The sequence below is a fragment of the Mchenga conophoros genome, linkage group LG19, assembly GCF_057382185.1.
Source record: "Mchenga conophoros isolate Kocher_MC1m ecotype Shallow Benthic linkage group LG19, M_conophoros_male_GT1.1, whole genome shotgun sequence".
Taxonomy (NCBI): domain Eukaryota; kingdom Metazoa; phylum Chordata; class Actinopteri; order Cichliformes; family Cichlidae; genus Mchenga; species Mchenga conophoros.
In genome coordinates this window covers 30,864,766-30,872,953 of record NC_140544.1, presented here as the reverse complement: position 1 = coordinate 30,872,953, position 8,188 = coordinate 30,864,766, and positions in this window count along the sequence as shown.

Here is an 8,188-nt window from a genome sequence, read left to right as displayed (position 1 = left end):
ATGTTAAGGGACTAGCAATATTCAGAATAACCTGTTTAACTACAGACATATTTATGTCATGATAATCCATTGAAGACTTACTTTTACATTTTAATGTGATATTTATTACTTCTTGCTCATTTGTAGCTGAGAGGAGCAGTGAAAAGGGATTTGATTTTATATTACTGATATTTTCATTTTTATGACACGGGATGTCCGCTGCTAGTTCAGGGCCAACATTTATGAAGAATTTATTGAACCCATCGACAATATTACTCATGTTGTGATTTTCACCATTTGCATCAGTAAAATATTCAGGATATGATGTTCCAGAAGATCCTTGTTTAATTAAGTTGTTTAACACATCCCAAGTTCCTTTTATATTGTTTTTATTTTCATATAATCTTCTTCTATAATAAAGTTGTTTGCTCGTTCTTATAATATCAGTCAATTTATTTCTATATGCTTTATATCTTTGTTCCACTTCTTTTGTTTTTACTTTGATGAACTGTTTATACAGATTGTTTTTCTTTTTGCAAGCATTAATAATTCCTTTTGTGAGCCAAGGAGCCAAGTAAAAACTGGTAAGTGGTCAGTTATATCACAGACAAGCAGACCACTATTAATTTGGAAATCCATGACATTAGTAAAAATATTGTCAATAATAGTGGCGCTATGTGATGTTATTCTGCTTGGCTTTGTTATTGTTGGATATAGTGATAAGCTGTACATTGTGTCAGTAAAGTCATCAATGGCTTTTAACCTTGTTGGATTTAGCAAATCAATGTTAAAATCACCACAGATAAATAGTAATTTTTGGTTCACCGAAGCAAACGTTTTTTCTATCCATTCATTAAAAGTGTCAATACTTGAACTGGGTGTCCGATATATACAACTTATTATAACATTTCTCTTTTTTTCATTCATGATCTCAATAGTCAAACATTCCAAAATTCCATCAATAGCCATAGACATAGTTGTTACAACATTATATTTTATAGAGTTATGAACATATATAGCAACCCCGCCGCCCGCCTTATTTAATCTATTCATGTATTTTAAATCATATCCATTCAAACAAAAATCTATTCCTTTATCGACATTGAACCAAGTTTCAGTGATGGCTATAACACTAAAGGGGCGAGAAAATTGTTGCAAATAGTCCTTAATGAAATCAAAATTAGAGTACATACTTCTGCTGTTAAAGTGAATTAATGAGAGCTTCCCGTCTAGGTTAATTTCTTTTTCATATTGTTCCTGAGTGAAATAATTACAATTTTTAACAAAAGAAGAGAGAAAGTTACTTTCAGAATCTATTTCTGGATCTATTATATTATGCTCCTTATATTCACAATCTAGATCAATTACTTTCTGTTGAAGAACTAATTTCAACGTGTCCATGTCATTTCCTGGTGTAATTGATACATTGGTGTCAGTTATACTTGTCCAGATCCTCCATGTTCCTCACTATCAGTACTTTTGCCTCTTCTGGTGTCCCGCTTAGCTTAATGAAAATCTTACAGTTTGTTACCCATGTATGTTGTATTTTACCGTTCTTCTTCAGTTGCCTTGCCTTCCTCGCGATGTCTGCGTTTTTTCGTGTCAGATGCTCATTAATGAAAACGTCCGTGCCTTTCAGTTTGCGTCCTTGTTTCAGCAGTGCGACCTTGTTCTTCCGATTGACAAATCTCATAATGATGGCCGGCAGTCTGTCACTCCTCCTGGGCAGTGAGTGACATGCTTCTATGTGCTCCAGGTCCATCTCTATCCCCTTGCTTTGGAGGAAGGACGCCACCTGTTGCTCTACCGAGCGGGTCTCCTCGTCGCTGGGCTCCCCGACGTTCCCGGCCACCGCGCGCGCGCGTACGAGCGCGGCTTGATTTTAATACCGCTGATGACCACGTCGTTCGTACGGGTGTACTGCTCCAGCTCATCCACCCGCCGCTCGAGATCCATGATCCGTCTGTCCTTCTCGGCATTTTGGAGGCGTAGCTGTTTTACCTCCTCCAGAAGCCCCAGAAGCAGCTCCTGCTGTGCCCTGACTGCGGCCACGTCTCCGCACAGCGCTCCGAGGGAGGTTTTAATGTCCTCAACCTCCTCTGGTGTTGGGCCTTTCTTGGGTGGCATACTGAAGCGAGAGCACGAGGCGGCCACCACGAGGGACCCGGAAGCGGAATTTCTGATGATGGCGCCTGGCTAGGCCTGCTGGCTGATGGTGGAGCCTGGCTGTGGCCTGCTGGCTGATGGTGGAGCCTGGCTGTGGCCTGCTGGCTGATGGTGGAGCCTGGCTGTGGCCTGCTGGCTGATGGTGGAGCCTGGCTGTGGCCTACTGGCTGATGGTGGAGCCTGGCTGTGGCCTGCTGGCTGATGGTGGAGCCTGGCTGTGGCCTACTGGCTGATGGTGGAGCCTGGCTGTGGCCTGCTGGCTGATGGTGGAGCCTGGCTGTGGCCTGCTGAGCCTGGCTGTGGCCTGCTGGCTGATGGTGGAGCCTGGCTGTGGCCTGCTGAGCCTGGCTGTGGCCTGCTGGCTGATGGTGGAGCCTGGCTGTGGCCTTGGCAGCTCTGTGTGTTCCCGGCAGCAACAGAAAACAACACTCTCATCACATTATAAAATTTCCTGGACTGTTTGTACTTTTTGTGATTGCTATCCTAGTGGCGCTGAAGCCGGAGCTTGTCAAACCATCATCTAAACAGGAATGTCCAAAACTCCAGTAATTTCCACTTTGGAAAACTAAACAACTACAGCCACATAAAATCCCATCCCTGTATTTCTACAGTTGCATAAAAATATCACTCAGTCCGGACCACAATCTCTGAAACAATATTATGATGGAAAGTGAACAACGCAGCTGTCTAATCGTGAGACGTCGACCCGATGAGTTTTAAGGTGATATTTTCCATTTCTACTGGCTCCGAGTCGTTTCCTTCACAAACCTACAAAGCCATCCGTTTCAAAGAGTATTCTCAAAGTGCTTGTATTGATCCTGTTTTATCTAAGTTTTCCTGCCAAAGTAGGTGATGTCAAACTCCTATATACCTTTCACTTGAGCTCATTCAAACATCACACATCTGTTAGATGTGTTGCAGGGTGGATGAAAAAAGAGCAGTGATTGTCTGTAAAGTCATAATAAGAGATGTTAAAGTGATCCAGGTACTGATAAGGGATGCGAAAGTCATTTATGCATCTGCAGTGTGATAGCTGTATCAGGCATCTGTCCTGAAAAATAGGCAACGTTCCTTTTGGCTCTCCAAGAACAGGGAACATACATACAGCTGTGTTTTGCAGAAAGACCAAAATGGAGAAAAGAACCAAAAGCAGACCACAGTCGAGTGACATTTCCGTTGCTATACAATTTTGCGCGACGCTCAGTTGTTACTAAGTTGAACAATGCGTAAGCACTTGCAGATTCCAGGTAACCTTTCTACCTGCCAGCTTCCACACATCTCTCTGTTTGTCCGACAAAACTCTTCAAACCAGCAGTTTTCTTTAAATTCAAACCTCTGTGAAATGTAGTCTTAGCAGCTGATTGCTGTGCAGTAAAGAATCTTTCCAAGCTCTGCATTTCCATTTATGCAGATGATCCTTTATTACGTGGACATGGATCTCCTCCAAGACAAGTCTGGCATAGATTATGGCAAAGCCTTTACTTTTATTGTCGGGCATTGGCCTCAAACTCTTGCTTAACAGTAAGACAAAATTTCTCAAGTGCTATAAGATTTAAACTCAAGCAGTCAGGAGTGACTGACTCATCCTCTTTGCTCGAACTTTTATATAACTACAGATTAGATCGAGAAATGAATACGCACATTGGTATTGTAAAGTGGAAAATAGGCAGCCAAATTAGCCCGCGTGGCTTAATGATCCTGGAAAACAAAGACAAAAGTGAGTCAAGGACTGGGGTCGAGAGCAGGCCTCGCACAGTGTTGTGTAAAACAGAACTTATGGGTTATTCTATTTTTTATCTTTTGATTCTCAGTAAATGGACTGGTTCTTATAGAGCTCTACTCTATTATACATATTTAGACTTCATTAGCAACCAAGGAGACTTTAGCATGCAGGCTGGAGCAGCCAGGGATCAAACCATCAACCTTCTGATTAATAGAGGATGTGCACTAGCTCCATGCTCTTCTTTAGAAAAGTAACATTTCCAGCCTCTGTGGTAGACCACAACAACCCAACACATCTGTCAAACAACTGCTTTGACGGACACTACCTGAGACTAAATGCATATTGCATGAGCAATTAACAAGGAAGTGAGAAAGATGAGTGTTCCTGTGCACATACTCTCTCTTACAATTGAAACTGACTCAGTGAGGATTTTCTCAAGAAGGTATCCAAGTCTGGGAGGATATGTACTGTGTTACTCAGACACTAACTGTGGTGATTAATCAGTGGACAAGTATGTAATAAAAATACTACGCTTATTTCTGATAACTATCACAATATGAAATTGTATAACTGATGCTTATGATATGTTGCTGTTAATAAAACCACTTATCAAAATGAAAAGCTACATGCACTGACTTTCTGATTATCAATACTGTGTATTTGATAGTCTTTTCACTCAAAATGCCACGTCACACCTTACACTCGCTGAGCTTTGTTTTTCTAAGGTGTACGTACAGTAGCAGGACTCCTGTACTGAGGCTGTGGCGCTGGCTGGGAAACATGAGAGCCCCTCAGGAGGAAAAGGGGATTCAAATAAATCCTTCAGCTGAGGGAGAGGGAGCTCTATAAAAACTGCCCTCCATTTAAAACACTCAGCTGTCACGGCTTGTCTTTGTGCTCGGCACTATGACTGATTGCACTCTCAGCCTCTATACTGTTGGTGCCATTCTGAGAGCAGAAACGAATGAGGGGATTTTAAATGTCTGTTTGTTTGGGCACTTTGCTTTGGCATAGAGGGCTGTTATATAATTCTGTGTGATAGAGTTTTGGAAATTGGGTTTACATTCTTCTCATATATAGTAAAACCTTTTTTACATGTTGGAATTTGCAGCCACAAAGAAGTTATATAAGCATTAATATTTGCATAGAAGCCCAGCAGAAAATAACCATTCTCAAACAGACGAGCAAAGTCTAATCATGCAAGAAGTCACACAGCAACAACTCGTTATGGAACGTACAAAAGCACAAATGCTCTGTCCAGCCCAGAAATCAGTAATCAGAAAATCAATAAATTAAATGAAATAAACAAATATCATAAATAAATAAATAATATGAGAAGAAAACACAAAAATTAGGATAGATAAAATAAAGACATTAAAGATAATTGCTGACAGTTAGTAACTGAGACAATATCCAGGATAAATAAGGATGTTTATGCATGTTTTTGTGTATTAGAGCAGCGGTCCCCAACCTTTTTTGAGCCACGGACCGGTTTATATCCGACAATATTTTCACAGCCCGGCCTTTAAGGTGTCGCGGATAAATACACCCAGGGAAACCGAGTTAATGATAAAAACAATTTAAAAAATAACGATAAAACCCCTGAAAACCATCAATTTCACACCCAAACCTCAACTCTTGTGCCCCGGTATACCAAACGACTCACAGACCAGTACCACTGTATTAGAGCCCCGACTTCAGTTAAAGCTTTATGCAAGGAGGAAAAGGATGAAAATTTATTAAAATGTAGTTTTTTCCTTTATGTTTTCGCTTCTTTGGTAAAGGGAACCCCTTTTCTGATGATAAAACATAGCCACGAGTTTCTGAGGTGCAAATTTAAATGTCCCTCCATGACAAGCGAACGCCTATAACTATTATCTTCTCCTCGCCTTTGGTGTACTACGTATGTGGCTGGTCCCTAGCCATTAGTAGAAAGAGGGTCCTTCCTGAGCACTGTAGTCAAATATGGTGGGGGGGCATTAAGTGACCCAGACGACCCCTTGATTATTCAGCAGTAAGCTTTCTTCTGCTGGGGATCTGGAAGAAGGCTCTTCCTGTTAAAAGTAAGTTTTTCCTTCCCACTGTTGCCAGCTGCTTGCTCAGTTGTGTATTGTCTTTACCTTACAGTATGTGCAGCAGACAAATATGGGATGTGTATGTGCAACTATGTGATGCTTTCATGTCAATATGACCCAAAAATCGGAGGAACATTTCCAGAACTTTGTTGAATCTATGCCAAGACGAATTAAGCAGGATCTGAAAGCTCGAGGATCCAACCAAAGGTGTACTGAATAAAGTGGTCGCTGAGTGTGTTTCACTCAAATTGTCTGTTTATTTTGCTGAAACATCATCCAAGATAGCAAAATGAAGTAAAATATTCCGAGTAGGAACATCACGAGTGACTTATGGAAAACTCCTTTTGTTTTCATTATTAGAATTACTCTTCTTAAGGGGCTAATTTGTCATAATATGTCTACCCATTGATATCTGCATTAACTTGGTCAGAGATGTTGTGATTCAGGCCCCAGAGGAGAGGCCTTTTGACTTGGCTGACTAATTAATTAACTTGCAGTTATTTTCAGCAGTTGCACGGCATCATTTTGCCTGTTTCCACTTATTACATTTACATCATTTTCATCAGGACAGAATCTCAGTCCTGTTTTGTGTCAGTTGTGTGTGTGACACTCACTGAGGGATTTAACATTTTAAAACATAATTACAGTCTTTAAAAGACAAGATTTTTCATGCTTTTTACACCTGGATACGACAGATAGTTATTTAAAAAAAAATCATGGAACACAAATAACAGCTTTTTTTCCTACAGTGAATCTTAGGCGTGCTAGCAGCTTTTCTTGGCCCTGTTTCTGCCTCCTAGTGAAGTCTGGAAAACATATATCACTGCAGGAGGCTCCAGTAGATGCTGCTGCACACTGGTTTGGCCCAGCAGGCAGCACACCACTGTATTATGTCTCCCAATGGGAGCACCACCGGAAAGTGTCAGTCACAAGTATTTGGCACGTGCAACCCGAGGGAAGCAAAACTCTAAGCTTCTGTTTCTCCACTTTTCCTGACACAGCACATTACCAAAGGCTCTTGCACAACTTCGCAAGACCTCCAATGGAGTGTCACACAAAATGCTGTAGGGAAGAGATGGGGGGGGGGAGCTAGACATGAATACCGGCAAGCTTGCGTCTGGCTCCTTTGGAGAAACTGCTCTGCTGTACGTCGTTTCATATTTAAAGTCTCATCCATCAGCGGCCTCGGTTGGCTTGTGCTAAATCTCTTTTCAGCAGATGACAAAATATCCTAAAAGGGCCAACGCTCATAGGCCCCACCATCTCCAAACACACATTGCATGATTGGATTGTCAGTTTAATCGACTTGTTGTGACACACGGAGCTTGGTACTGCATATCTCTTATCCTGGAGTCGCAATTTTGATGCTGGTGTGCACATTGGAAAGATCTTAGTGTAAATATCAAAATTAAACCAAAATGTTAGAGGAAACATCCTCAATAAATGACAGGAGGTGGAATGGAGGGGGTTAGATATTTCCTGGCGCGCTTGTCATCCAATCAGCAGTGTCTGAGGAAAGTTGTCAGGGAAAACAAAAGGACTTCAGTGCAGGGGTGCTTCTTGGTGCACTCTCTCTAATTGAACTGCCAGTTCGTCTTCATGAGCATTTCAAGTTTGTTGAAAGAGATTTTGACCTTTCTGTTGCTTTGGAACATTACTCATCCCTCGGCATGTCTTAAAGCTCTAGATGGAAGTTTTTCTTCCTCTCATATATCTGGAATAGTTAGTGAAAGAAATCCCGAGTTAGCTTTCAGAATTGGATTTGGTCAGTGAAGCTGCACTAATAACCTGTGCAACAGAGTAAAACTTGCTGACACAAAAACACATTATTCATGATTTCTTTATCTAGCAAATTAAAACCTTATACCTTATGTAAGCTGGTGTATACTGCAGCTTAAGAAACACAAATAAATGAAAGAAACCTCTTTTTAGAACCAGCTGGAAGCAATGGAGCAGATGCAGGAATGCATCTGAACATGTGTTTTTGTTTAGTAGCTTTATCTGTTACCTCTCCCCAGAGAGGATCACACCGATTCCTAATGTGTTACACATCTATGTCCACTGTCATCTTGCTTCAAGATCTAATAGCGTAAATGCAACTCTTTAGATCTGTTCACCGACTTTCAAGCAGATTCCCGTTTATACTGTCCAACTTGCCAACGCTCCCAAAGTGGAAAATGTTGCCTGCAGCTGTGTGGCGACATGGTTGCGAGTGTTCCTCGTGTGCAGAACAAATCACAAGGCG